General features: G+C 47.1%; 1 protein-coding gene across 4 annotated transcripts in view; it reads left to right on the top strand.

Moving 5' to 3' along the window:
• The window catches only part of RUSC2 (RUN and SH3 domain containing 2), a 50416-nt gene that overhangs the window by 9550 nt on the left and 26518 nt on the right, over positions 1 to 14348 (top strand). For 3 of the 4 annotated variants that reach the window (XM_058823467.1, XM_058823469.1, XM_058823465.1), the window contains exon 2: positions 5871 to 5976. The gene's annotated coding sequence lies outside the window, so the exon portion shown is untranslated. Of the gene's footprint in view, positions 1 to 5788; positions 5977 to 14348 lie in introns of those variants that run through there. The other variant, XM_058823466.1, reaches the window with a different exon arrangement.

The raw sequence follows: 14348 nt of genomic DNA, 5'->3' as shown, positions 1-14348 counted from the left end.
AGTGAAGCATCAATTGCCAGCACTAGGAAGGATTTGACCTCAGTACAGCAAGTTGGGAATTCAGACGGTGATTGGGATGGAGGAACCACCTTGCCCAGTATGATTTTTCTAGAAGTGATTGCAGATGGTCAGCAAAGAGAGGGAGCAGGACACAAAGTACCCTATCCTGTCTATTTGTTCCTGGACATTTGCTGGTATTTTGTTTGTTTAATAACCTGAAATGGATCTCTCAAGTGCCTGTCCTGCCTCCCTTTAATCCGTGTGTAATTCTTCCATTCATAGTACCCTTTGAGAAGTAAGAGGCAGTAAGCAGACTAGAGGAAGATAACAGGAATGTTGAAAGAGGAACTACTGCTCTGAAGGGAAGTTGTTAGTGGAGATCAGCCTCAAAATGGAAGCTGTTCTAAACATGAAATAATGCTCTGTGCTCCAAAAACTAAAACTTCAATAGTGATATTTTGTAAAGACACAAAGCTAAGGAAGCATCATCAGAGGCTGTTCAGTGTTATTCAGTATAAAGAGCTGGGATTATTCCTTAAGGAACAGTACAAATGGGAACTGGATCATTCAAAATTGAATGGCTGTGTGCCTGAGAAATGAGCAAAAAAAGTTCAGCTCTGTCTGAAGGCTCACTGGGGGAAAGTGATAGTGGGGGGAAAACTCAGGGTCTCAGAGTGATGTACAAGGTCAGCATCTAACATGATGTAGCCATGGAAAAGATACATGTCATCCAATGGGACACATTGGTCAAAGCATTTCTAGCAGACATGGGGAAATTTTAGTATATTTTAAGGCATGGGAGTCCTTGCTTGGAAGATTGTGAACATTTCCAGTCACTCTCTGAAGGCTGTGTGCAAACTGGGTCGGGTCCAGAGAAGGAATATGGATATGATCAAAGAAATGGAAAGCCTACCTAATGTGAAGTGATTAGAGAACTCAAATGATATGACTTTAAACACAGGCTGGATAAATGCTGACGTTAAAGCTCATTTTTGGAACATGAGTGAATAGGGGTGAGCTGTGCATGGATAAAGATAAGCTGGAAAGTCAGAGAATGTTCTTAAACATCAGAGGACTGAACTCGGGGAATTAATTCTATTAGAAGACAGCAAGCAACAAGAAGTGTCCAATTTCTTTAAAAAAACAGCAACAACTTTCCCCTTTGAAGCCATTTCCTCATTTGGAGGTGTGGCTCCTGCCTTGGGTCGCTGGCCCTGAAGAAATCAGTACTGCTGTTGCGGGCAGTGGGCAGGGCTCACTGGGACATAGGGTCATCATGCTGGGATGGTGAATTTTGATGTTGAGAATGTGTCTGTGACCAGCAAAACCTCACAGACTCCTGTGCCTCTGTCCTCAGCTCCCCTTGGAAGGCAGTCTCAGTGTGGATCGGTTGGTGATCCCCGAGGGAAATGTGAGGGCTAAGGGCAGGCATTTCCACTGTGCTAACATATGTTTTTATCAGCCTGCTTGGATTTTTGACCCCTCACTCAAAAGCTCCTGTGTCTGTTCCCACTGAACAGAAAAGATGCTGAGCATATGTCAATAACAATCAGCCCACATTGATCCCTGTGTGTCAGAGAGAGAGATGTTGTTTGACCTTGAAGGAATGGAGAATTATTTTAGTTTTCCTTTATCATGAAGTTTCATCATCTGCTTTTGTGTTGGCTCCGGTTTTCTGGTGGACTCTTGCTCCAGTTGGGCAGACCCATGCTCTTAGTTCAACTCTGACCAACATCCCTCTCTCTGGCATTTCCCAAACAGCCTGGATGGTGTTGGTGCTGTGTGGGGCTGCCATGGGATTTAGATTGCTGCCACAAACAATGGGTAAGCAGGGTGGGAAGACTGAGCTGCCTTTGCCTCGCTCCTGAGTGGTCCAGCACATAGGAAAGAGTGAAGATGTCCCTGTGACCAATACAAATGTGGCCAGAAAGTATATCCCAGGCATGTTCCTGCTGTTGCATGTGCAGATAGCAAGGCACAGGTTTTCTGCTGTGATGGAGAGCTTGCTGTTGCTTGTACCACCTTCTTTTTGCTCGAGAGGCATGGACACACTGAAGGTAATGAGGGCTTGGTCAAAATGCCCACCCTTTAGGAGGAGGTGTCAGACAGCTCCCTTTGCTGGGGTACAGCTGTAAGCTGGAGGCAGCAGCTGGGGCTGCCTGGCAGTTCCAAGGGTGGGCAGGTTGTGCCCCACACCTGATGGTGAGAGGTGATTAAAGACCTGTCCTAGCATAGTGCTTGATGTCAGAGCTACAGCCCAGAGAGCTGACTGGAATCTGGGGCTGAGCTGTTTCCAGTTCATGCATCACTGGAGCAGATTTACAGCAAATAGGTGGGAGGCTGGGTCAGCTGGTGGGTGATTTTACTGCCACAGTTGTGGCAAAAATGGAATGGGTTCTTCTTGTACGTCGGCATGTGCTGACCTTAGCAGCCAATTCCTGCATAGTATATGAAGGAATAGGCCCAAGACTGAAATGTGTTGGGCTTTCTAACACCCAGTTGATATATTTGTGACCTAGCTGTTGTCAGCAAGAACTCCATGTCCATGTACAGCTCACTTCCAGTGTGAGTGCAACACCTGTGGCTCCCCCAGAGAGGTAAGCTTTGCTGCAGCCCAGGACTGGGAGGAGGATGTGCCTCCTTACTGGAATTCACAGGTGGGAGATTGGGTTGTGCATTCAGCCCTGCAACATGGGGTAAAGAGGCAGGATTGCAAAGATCCTGCCCAACACCTGGGATGCTTGTGGACATTGAGACTGATACTGGTTAAAAAGGAATTTTCTCCTGCCAAGCTACCTACACTGGAGGGTGCTGGAGTCTGTGAGAAGCACCTGACCAGGTGAAGCAAGATGGGAACCCCTGTTACTGCAGGGGCAGGCATGTCTTGACTCCTCCATCTCTCTCTCTCACCTTCCTTCTCCAAGGAATACAGTCACCAGCCTGCAGAATCCCTGCTTCCTCCTTGCATGACACCGTGGAGTCAGCCATGCTCCCCTCTTGCACTGACTCATCTCTGTGATCAAATAGAAGTCATCTCCTAGAAGACAGTCTGCAAGAAAGGGCTTTGTTCTTCCTTATTAATTAGTACCTGAGATCTCCTGCTGCCTGCAAAGCTTTGGGACAGGCTGTCAGTTCCTAGTGCTGTTGCTGAGGGAGGCAGACTGGGGAGGGAGATGCTGCAGAGGGGTGTGTGCTGCAGAGGGTCGAGGCCATGTGAGTTTGAGATCTGGGGAACATGCAGAATGTATTTTGGGGAGGAGGGTACAGACGTTTATGTTGGGAACTGACCTATAAATAGGAGTGCTTCTTCAGGAACCCCTTGTCTGCTTCGCTGCTCTGTCTGATTGTAAAGAAAAACCCCCCGACTCCATCTGCTCTGGTGTGTGTGTCTGCTACCCCAGACAGGCGTTGCTGTCAGGGAATTGGTTAATGCCAGTGTCCTGTGGCAGGGGCAGGGATGAAGGCAAGCACTCAGCCTGCCAGCATTTGTACCTCCTGGCGTCAGCATTGGCAATGCTTGTGGAGGACTGGGGAGGGCACCGAAATAGTTTCCATTCTCCTCTCTGCTGTGGGAACGAGTCTCCTGGGTAACAAATGCTCCTTGTTCTGCACAGAGCTCCACAGCTGAAACTCTCCGTCTCTCTCCTCGCTGTTGCTCCCTGACTGTCCCAGCTAAAGGGGCCGGAGATATCTGCTTGAGCCTGCCTTAATTAACACTGACAGTACAATGGGACTGGCCAAACGGGGGTCCTGGGGCTGCACGTTAATGGGAGCACAGTAAATAGTCTCATTTACAGCAGCTTGGCTGGAGCAGAGCCTGCCAGGACTGGCTTTCTGCTTGCTGCAATGGCCAGGCAGGGACGTAGGTCCCTCACTCCTGCATCCTCCTGGGGGCTTGTCCCTGCCTCTTGAGCAGGACCAGCTGGTGGAGTGGGTCCCAAGCATCCCAGGAAAGGCGGGCAGTGGGCTGGGGAGCAGAAAGTGCTGCTGATACGACCAGTACATTGACTTCTTGGGAAGGACCTGGCCTGTGGAGCCTGACCTCTGGGACTGGTAGAGTGATCATTCACTGTGGTTTGGAGGTGAGTAGCAGAGCTGTGTGATGCTGGCTCCAGTGCATTGCAAACAGTCTGCACAGCCTACAGCCCAAGGCCCTTCCTCTTTTCCCAGTGGAATGGTCCTGAGCTAGGGGGAACACTCGACTCCTGCCTCTGAAGCCCTTGGTAGGAACCACCCCCTAGCCCCATGGTTTTCTGACAGAAATCTGATTTAAGTATTTCTTGAAGAGATATTTTAAAAGTTTGTAGTATTCTTGGATCTGAGATAATTGGCAGCCACTTCCAGTAATGTCTAACACTTTTCTGTCATAGCTTTTTATGTCATAACTTTTTTTATTTGACCTCTCCAGAGGTAAAAGTTCTATATTGTAAAGTTCTATATTGTCTGGGTTGTTGTATTTGTGTTACTTCTTTGCTGCTTTGGGTACATCACGGCATAAAGTAAAAAGTACTTAGCCATGTGGCAGTTCTTAATTTCATAGAATTTTGTGTTCATGTAACAATTTTACAGCTTCTCTGCCTTGCTCTGATCTGCTCACTTCCTACAGAGCCTCAGTTTAGAAGGTTGGGGCTCACAGGTTTTTTTTTGCTTTTTCCAGTGTGGGTGCTCCAATTTCCGGGCTGTGCTTGGCTCTACACAGGGCTGAAGGCACGGGGCTGGATGAGAAAGGGCAGTAATGTGAGTGGTCCCTGCAGGATGGATGCTGCTCCAGCACTAGAAACATCTGCCCTGGGACAGCACAGGCCAGAGCACAGCTGAGTTTCTGGGGTGTGTGGTTATGCCCCAGCGGGTAGAAAAGCAAAAGCAGCCACATTTGTCCCTTGCACAGCTACTATGCCCTGTCAGGAGCCGCACTACTCCGCCTATTAAGCAAGTTCCATCATCCCTTCGCACCAGCTGCCTCTGGAAAGGCAGATATGGAAAAACCCTTCCAGGTAGCAAGAGAGACTGAGCTGTGCAGGTTGTAACCCCCTGGTTCAGGTAGGAAGATCTGCTGTGAGTTGCGAGAGGCTGGGATCTAGCCCAGGTCATGGGCTTTAATCACAAACTGCAGCTAAAAGTTGGTGGGACCTTGATTTGAGGCCCGCTGTGGGAGCAGGGACTGCAGACATCCTGCCCCTGCCAGGTGGCTTCAGCACTGTGGGAAGTGGTGGTGGTTGTGTCTTGCTCTGGAGGTGTCTGCATTTCAGGGATGCTGTATAGATGCTGTTGATGAAGCTGTCTAGGGCAAGGCACTACAGAAATGTAAAGAAGCTTCAGGAAGCTTCTTGCAGTCTTCCCATCCTCCTCCTCCTCCTCCTCTGCATTGCTTTGCAGACTGCCATTTTATCTCCAAGGGTTCTAGCTGCCATTATCAACAGTAGGAACACTCCAGTCCATTTTGCTTTCCTTTGCAAAGACAGGGTGAAGAGATCAGGCAGCCTGCAAGCACACAGCATCCAAAATCCAGTCTCATCGCAAAACAGGATGCTGCAGCTCTATTTTACAGCACAGGCTTCGATCTTTTTATTTCTCCTAATGCTGCCTACCTGATTTCCCTGTTCCTGTAAGAATCAATCCTCCATCATCCCCTCCTTTCCTGCTCCCTCCCATCCCCTGCCTTGTCTGAGTTCCACAGGGACTGACTGCGAGCTGAAGTGGCGGTGCTGTGGGCATGCTTGCTCCTTCACATGCAGCAACGTCACAGCAGCAGCAGCAGGAGCATCGGAGATGTGATTGCGCAGACCTTCTGCATTGCCAGGGATGCAGCTGTGAGGGGAAAAAAAAAAAATCAGAAACGAAAAAAAAATTGACTCTTGTGTTTTCCACAGCATCCTGGTGAGAGAGCGCGGAGCCTTCTGGAATTTGAGCGCTCAGGAGTGCCGGAGCAGAGTGTGTTCGCTGACGGGAGACGGGGGACGGAGGATCTGTGGAAAGGTGAGATGGATGAATTATCGGGGCGGGTGTCAGCTGTGCTGTTGGTTTTCAGGCCGCTCGGTGGCCAGTTTGTTTTTGTGGAGGGTGCCAGCTAGCCGACGGAGCTTAAGGATTTTAGGGTTGCTTTGTCTCTTCAGAGGCTGCATTGCTTTGGAGCTGGCCGTGGCTGTCATGGATGGGAGCGGGCGAGGAGGCTGTGGCTGCCGCGCAGAATGTGTGTTTGTCCATTGTAGCTGTGAAACAGCAGCTGTCACGCCCGGGGCTGGCTGTGTAGAGGCGAGTCGTGCTTCGCCCTGGCAGTGCCTCCACAAGCTCTCCATTGTGCCTGCCATGGCAGCCCAGCCCGCACGGATTGGGGTTGTTGTGGTCCCGGTGCTGCCATGCTCCCCGAACATCCCTGGCGGTGATGCTGCTGTGCAGCTCAAAAGCTGTTTTGACAGACAGCGCTTCCATGAAAAGACAGAGACAAAGGGCTCAGACAGAGGAAAGGTTGCTGTCACTGTGGCTTTTGCCTTCTTTTTACGGCTTTTTTTTTTTTTCCTTCTTTTTTCCCTCCCCTAAATACTGGTAAATCGTTTGTTCAAAAGGCATTAGGGTAAATATCGTGGCATGTAAAACGCTGTCCTTCTGCTGAGTGACACACGGGCTCTGTGCAGGCTGGAGTCCTTTGTGTTGCCAGGGTGTGTCTGTGCTGGCTGTGTAAATGGATGCACTCTCCCTGCCTCTTTTCACAGATCAGATGAGAAAGGTTATCTGGGAATGGAGGAATTACTGCTTTTAATTACTGAAATGAGGGGTCCGGGCTGGGTACCAGTTACTGGAGCTTAATTACATGGTCTTGTTATAGCCAAATCCCTCTTTTCCCTCCCTGCCTTCCTTCTTCTTCCTCCCTCCCCCACCCTCTGCACAAATCCTTCCATTAAATTGCCTCTGCAAATAGGAAAAGGGCTCAAACAAAGAGAAGGATATATGTGGGATAGAGATATAGATGCTGGAGGGGCAATGTGACAGTGAGAACAATAAAGCAAAAGTATAAAAGAATGAGATTTTGGTATATGTGTTAAAGTGACGCGGCTGTAGGGGAATGTGCAAATGGGAATGTCATAGCAAAAGGAGATAATCGAATAGCAGATCCAGTCTTTTGGAGTTATGGAAAATGCTGAGTGTGTGGGGTTGCAGTTGCAGGATTTTGGGTGAATATGAAGTAAATGGCAGTCAGAGAATATCATATCAGACAATGTGGGGATTGATGGTTGTCATAAAGGTGTACTAAAGTACAAGGGAAGTAGAGATCTGTATTTTTATTTCCACACACCTGCAGCCTTTTATACCAGTGTTGCTAAAGAGTGAGCTTGGCAGGTCTTACCTATTTACGAAAATTTTTTCCCATTTGCCAGTGACCCGGGAATAATTCAGACAGAGCTTTTTAGGCCTATAAAGAACAACAGGATGACAGGAAAAATGTAGATAAAATGGTAGATGTTTAGCAGAGCTGCAGAGGAACCATGGAAAGAGAAGGCAGATGGGAGGCATTGCAGGGCTGGGGGAGCAGGAGGTTTGGGTCAGAGACCAGTGGGAGACTGCACAGAGGGGAAATTCAGGGTTGTCATTGTCAGGGAATGCAAATGTGTTGTTTCTGTTGTCATTCTCCAGCCTCTCACTGTGTTCCCCGCGACGCTCAGTACTGTGTGCAGCCCTGCAGGGTTTGTGGGGGTGGGGGTGATCCTCAGCACAGCCTTTTCTGCAGTAGTTCTCCGGAGGAACCATTTTGATGCTGCAGGTTCTCGTTTGGTTGCTTCCCCTCCGTCCCTATGGAGTGACAAGGCTCCACAGCCTTTATCCCCAGTGATGAAGGCAAACCCAGAGTTTCGGTACAGGGTGAGCCAGGTAAGGAGGAGAGGGCTTCCAGCAAAATCTCAAAGTGGCGTGTTGCCTTCTTGCAGATCGATGACAATATCCTGGAAGCAACATAAGGCTTCCTGAACTGCAGCTCCTTCTCACCCCTGTCTTGCTCTTGGACATTGGAAAACCTCTCTGTGTCTCCCAGAATCCAGCCCTTTCAGGCTGATGGGAGCAGGGAGCGGGATGTGTCTGCAGATGTGCACCAGACTGGGTTTGCTGCTGCAGAGCAGGTTCCTATGGGAGATGGGTGGTGGGTAACAACAGCGTGACTGTGTGCAGCACATCACGGGCTGGAGGGCAGGATGTGCAGCAGAATGTACAGACACACATACCTGCATCAGCATGTCTAAGAAAACTCAAATATGTATATGTATATATGTGTGTACAGTGCCTGCCTTAAGGAATAAAAAAAAAAGGTGATGCAGCCTCCTCTGTGTGGGTGGGAATGTCCCCAGGGCATACAGGCTGTGCCTGGCTAGTAGGTACCACTCTTACAGGAGCATCTGTTAAGCAGTGAGAGTGCACAGATAATCTCTGAGACGCTTGAAAGATGGGCAAGAGGTTCTGGTGAGTGGAACTGGCTGAAATCATCCACAGGACTGTCTCTTCCTCACTGCACCGATGCAGATGATGGAGATAAAGTGCAGCTGGATCTCTAGATACGAGGGACCTGGACCTGCATTGCAGAAAGTGCAGGTGGCCCAAGAGAATATGCTGTGAACTCAGCAATGGTCTGCCCACAGCTCCATTACTGCTTGTCCGGTGTCTGAGGCTGTGTGAGCAAACAAAGAACAAATTTTTAGTCCCAGACATCTTCATTTTCTTCCAGTCTGATGTTCCTGGTGAGTAGAGATGTCACTCTGGTGTGGTTCCTGATACCCAGACAATACTCTGACTTTTGTAGCCCCATCTTGCGCTTTGCCCTGTTTTTAATTTATTTCCCTGTCTTATTTTTCTTTTCTAGTGTTTTCTGAAAGACTTATGTAATAGTAAGGGCAGGTTGATATATCTAACATGGGTCACTTTCCCTGCCTTTGCAGAATAGCTGAAGACTTTTGCCTTTAATATTTGTCAGCCACATGGTTTCACCTTTTTCCTCTCTTTTCTAATGGGTATTTTTATCAATAGTGCAGTTGCCAGCTGTGAGCAACCAGCGATTCTTTCATTGTTCATGTCCTTCTTTCAATAACATGTCCTTCTGACTTGAGTGCTTTCATCTTTTTGAATTTGTTTCCAGTCAAAAGCTAATTTCCTTTTCTGCCCCTTCTTCCCCCTGTATTATCCAACCTGTCATTGATGCAGCTTCAATATTTGTTTTGCCAAAACACCACTGAAGGTGCTGTTTTTCTTACCACTAATATCCTTCTCGGTGTGGTTACTCATTCAGGTTGATCAGGAGCCTTTCTCTTCTAATCCCCTCATCTGTCTTGGTGAGTCTAGATTTTTTTTTTTAAACTTAATTTCAAAATATTTTCTGCAGTACTTCTCCAAGCTTTTTGTTCTTGTTGGCATTATAACTGTTTGCTCTGACGCGCCAGAGACCTGCTCTTTAAAAATTAAAAACGTTTCATTACAGCTCTGTTTGCTTTTTACCATTCTGTTTAATATAAACTGGGTCAGTTTGAGATGTTCAATCCAAAGCAACTTCTGTATCATGGGTGCTGGGTGAAAACTCATCTCAGTAGGCAAGATTCTGATAGTTGAACCCAAAAAAAGTAAATCCATTGTAAGAAATGTGGAGATCTCTGCTGGTACTTGAGAGGTGGTGGATTGGAGGTAGAGGTACCTTCCTGTCAGCTGTGGAATCAAGGCCCATAGTGGACAAGATTTTACTGTGGAAACCATTGGAATCTGACTGGCAGTGGAAAACCTCATTTGTCTTCTATCTCTGCTGCTTCATGGGCAGTATTGTGATGGGGATAAAGTGCTTCTGCTTGGCCAGTCCATGAGCCCAAAAGAGCCAGAGGCCCACCAACACATTCCAGCTATGTGAGAGGCTGCTGGATAAGGCTTGAAGAAGCTGAGAGGGCTTGGCTGGCCGGGGGTGAGATCAGTAGCAGTGATCAATGACAGCTGTATTGGTAACAAGCCTTAGCAGGGATTTGCCATTGTTGTTATTATCTGCCAAGCAGGTTCCCTGCATGCGCTCACACTCATCTCAAAATTGCTTACTCTCCAATAAGAAAGAAATGGGCTGTCAAAATACCTCTGGTCTCTGATTCAGTTTTCTCTCTTGATGAAAATTATTTTAATATTTATTTTCTGAAAAAAGTGGGTCAAAGCCAGGACATATGTGTTAAGATGAGCACAAAAGCAGGCTGGCCCGCAAGCTCTTTGTCTCCTCACCACGGTTGTGTTGCAGCCTCAGGATCATACAGACAATATTTTTATTACCTCTCAGACACATGCAAGTACTTCTTACTGGGCAAGGCTGTTGGTTGCTAAATTTACAGGTAGTGGCATAAAAAACCCAACCAAAACCCGCTGTGTTTGTTAACTGCTGTAAATCAGATGGAGAGGGAAGGCAAAGCTGTAGTGTTGGTGAGTGGCCGTAATGAGGCTGATGGCAACTTCTTGCTCAGGCTCAAGTTCTGAGTTTGGACTCCTGGAAAAGAGACCATGTGTTGGTTTTTGGGCAGTGCTGAGGCTGTGGGGCTGGCAGTACCTTTGAGTGATAAATAATCAACATTTGAGTCATATTGGCAATGCTTTGTACTGACCCTGAGCAAGTGATGGGAAACTGGCCTTGCCACCAAGCCGCCACTCTGTGCTCCAACACAAAATGCTCTCTGCAAGCAGAGAACAAGTGTCACTGGCCCTGTTATGCTTTTGGGGACAGTGTCAGAGATATCTCACAGTGTATGGATGCTAGCAGTTGTTTTTGGGAAGAGGGGAGTTTCTGCTCTGGGAGTTGTAGGGAAAAAATATTCAATTAAAACTTGTATGGAAAACCGTAGCAAATATCAGGTTTTCAGCTGATACTTTCCTCAGACCCTCTGTTACCTCAGACTAGAGTCCTTGCTCCCTACCCAATTTATACTAATGTCATCAGTTTGACTCCAGAGCCTCATCTTATTCTTTATGAACTCACAGTAGCTGCCATTGCCTCTGGAAGAACATGCCCTAAATGCTTTCAGTGTGCTCGTTCTTCTCTGTTATGGTCTGCCTGCCTGGTGCAGGACCAGCCACATGGATGCTTTTCCTCCTTTTGCCTGTAGGCCAAATTCACCCAGGTTTGTTCAGCAAAATAACTTCTTTTGGTCCCTCTCTGGGGTTCCCATGGCAAAGAGCAGGGATGCTCAGGCTTCACTCCCATGTGTAAGCCCCTGTGTAAGCTCAGATGGCATAGCTGTACTCCCAGATGCCCTTCTTAGCAGGGAGAATGACCTGTCTTAATTATTTCGCTAGCACAATTTTCTGCTCTTAGCAGGCAGGTTCATTACAGTGTTTGCTTACACGGTGTTTTTCCCTGTAATCCCACCCTCAAACCTTTTCCAGTAACTCAGGTGGCAAAATGATAAGCCCACACAAGGAGAAGATGCAGTGGGAGGAGTGAATATTTCATATCTCTGGTCCCAAGATGCTGTTGACCCACACAGTGTATCTTCCTTGGCTTGGCCTAATTCATTGTGATGGCTGATACCTGGAGTGACCCATCTGCCTGGGGTTAGGCTTACTCTGGCCTACCTCTCCTTCACCACTTGGTCTCCTGTGAATTGCTGTTGTGGCTTCCAAGGGGTTTCTTGCCCAAGTATGTCTTAGCCTGAGCAGTGATTGTAGCTCCCTTCAGAAAACCAGCAAGAGAATTTTAGCAGGCATCTACACTTAGCCATTTCCTACTGGCAACATGCTGCTCTCACTTGTCCACTGTCAACGGCATCTAACTTACTCTACTGCTGAGATTTGGCATCTAACTTATTCTACTGCCCTCCAACTGCAGGTTGCAGTGCTTGGAATACTGTTGAGGAGAGCATTGTCCTTACGCAGACGTCTCCTCCACTTTCAGCCCCTTGTCATGTCCCTCATTTTCATTTCCATAGCCCCTTGCTATTTATAATTACTGTATAAGGCACTCTGAGGGTGGTGACTGCTTATTAGAGTAAGCCTGACAGCCTGTTTGCTCCCACATGCTGCTCAGAGGGGCTGGTTTTGGTTTTGGCACTTGGTCAGAGGAGAGGTGAGGAGCGTGGAGCACAGGGTGACCTCCAGCATCCTGACCCTGGTGAGGAGGGCTGCCCAGTCTGTAGCACAACAGGAGAGGAGGAGGGGAGAAACTGCAAGGAAACAGGTGTGTCCTGGCACTGACAGGCAGTGGCATGGGCGTGGTTGATGCACAAAGGTGGCAGTGCTCCAGCCACAGCCATTCAGTTTATGCTTGGCTGTATCTGGTTGAGACATCGGGTGTAATTTTGGATACACTGGGGTTTCTGTGATCTCTGGTTTTCTTGGTGACTTAGCAAAAGTTTCAGAGACTCCACAGAATATTTCCATCTCCATAACCCTGACCTCTCCCAGGCTTTGTGCTGGTGACATTATTTGGTACCCCAAGGTAGAGAAACACCCCAAACTGAAATAGTGCATTTGTAATTGTTCCAGGGGCACTGAGGAGTGATTCCGCTCAGAATCAGAGTACATTCAACAGCCAGGATTTTGGTCCAGTGCCTTGTTTCTGCTTTCCCCTTGGCATGAGTTGAGGTTGAAAAGAAAAACCACAACAACCTCTCCACCTGCCCATCAAAATGAAAGGGGAACATTCTTTCAAGGGTGCAGGCCACTAGACCTCACTGCTTTAGTGGGAAAAATTAACTTTGGAGAAATATCCTCAGCACAGACCCTAGTAAGACTTTGAGGACCCTTCTACCTCTTGAGGGACCCCAAAGAGAAATTGCTTGTTGACATACTGAGAATTTATGCAGCCTGAGAGTGCAAGCTCCAAAACCCACACTCCAGAGACGAGGGAAAACCAACTGCTTTCCTCAGAGAACAGATATGTTTAAAAACGTCCCCCAATTTCTCCTAGGCTAGTTTTGTTGAAATCTTGAAATTTTTTAGCTTGCTGGTAAGTTACATAAGTGTGTCTAAGAGAAGATGGTCACAAAAGTGCGCTTTGTCAGATTCCAAATTATTAAACTGATTAAATGCATTCCAGCTCATTAAACTGATGTTATTAAACTGCAAAAACTTACTGGTTGTCACCCTGGACATAAGGGACATTAACTGGCAGGCAAATACATATGGATGTTAATGTACATAAGAAATTAAATGGAAGATTATTTTACTGCTTCTAATCCCACTGCCAATTGGAAAACTGTGTAAAATTAGTCACCCCAGCTCAGAAGCATGAATGCATAGCTGGAGGGAATTGAGAAACTGCCTAGGAAACTGAAAAAGTCCCTGGAAAATGTTCTTAAGAGGAAAGATTGAAAAAATTGAAGTTACTTATGGCAAATGGGAAACTGTGGGGTTTGTGATATGAAATACTGAACAATCTAGAGAAAGAAAATAGTGATTTTAGAGGTGCCCTGATTGTAATGTGAAAGCACTCCAGGAAATTAAGGAGGATTATTTGAAACTGATAATATGAATACTTTTCACATACTGTGATTAATTAGTCCATGAATCTTGCTTTCAAACTTCAAAGCCCAGCAGTATTCCCAAATGGCTTGGCATTCTTGTGAATAAGACTACCCAGTGTATTTATAGAATGTGTTCAGAAGTTGCAGAGCTTTAAAACCTTGTGGTTTTGTTAAGGACCATCTCAGTGCAAGGCCTTAACACAGGCAAACGTTTGTCTCAGCTACATGTCTTGTCTGAGACTAATGGTCCAGAAAGTACGCAGCAGCTTCAAGAAGGAAGATGTTCAAATGTGAACGTGTCCTATCTGCAAAGATCTGGGAGCCTGCAGTCTTAAAGTGTCTCTTCAGTTGTCTCAAACACCCCTGAAATGATTAAAGGCAGACTACTCACAGAATCATAGGATGGTTTGGGTTGGGAAGGACCCTGGAGTTCCCTTCTCATTCCACACCCCTCCATGGGCAGGGACGCTCCCAGCAGACCAGGTTGCTCAAAGCCCCATCCAACCTGGCCATCCTTTCAGTAGACTTGGTGGGTCTCCTGGAACTCTGACTGCTCTCAGAGTCAAGGATCATCCTTGTTTGCCCTCTTTTTTTTTTTCCCCTAGTCAATAGGTTTGTGTGGCCCAACATGATCAGCAGAAGACCTTGGTTAATCCAAGGTTATCAGATTTAGTTTACCCTTAATGCTCTGTTGAGCCCAGTCATTCCAAGCCTAATTAGCACATGAGCTGTCTTGTGGAGTGATATCCTAAAATAAACTGTCCTGAATAGAGCTTTACAAACTGAGCTCAGTTTGGGTTGCCAGCCCCTACAAGGGATATGTTTCCCTCTCAGAAGGAAAATATGTGTAATCATTAGGAGTGTCTGGTCTGCTTCATAAGTATTTTATTAAGA

The sequence above is a fragment of the Ammospiza caudacuta genome, chromosome Z (genome assembly GCF_027887145.1).
Source record: "Ammospiza caudacuta isolate bAmmCau1 chromosome Z, bAmmCau1.pri, whole genome shotgun sequence".
In the NCBI taxonomy this organism is placed as follows: Eukaryota; Metazoa; Chordata; class Aves; order Passeriformes; family Passerellidae; genus Ammospiza; species Ammospiza caudacuta.
This window is presented reverse-complemented; position numbering and strand designations above follow the sequence as displayed.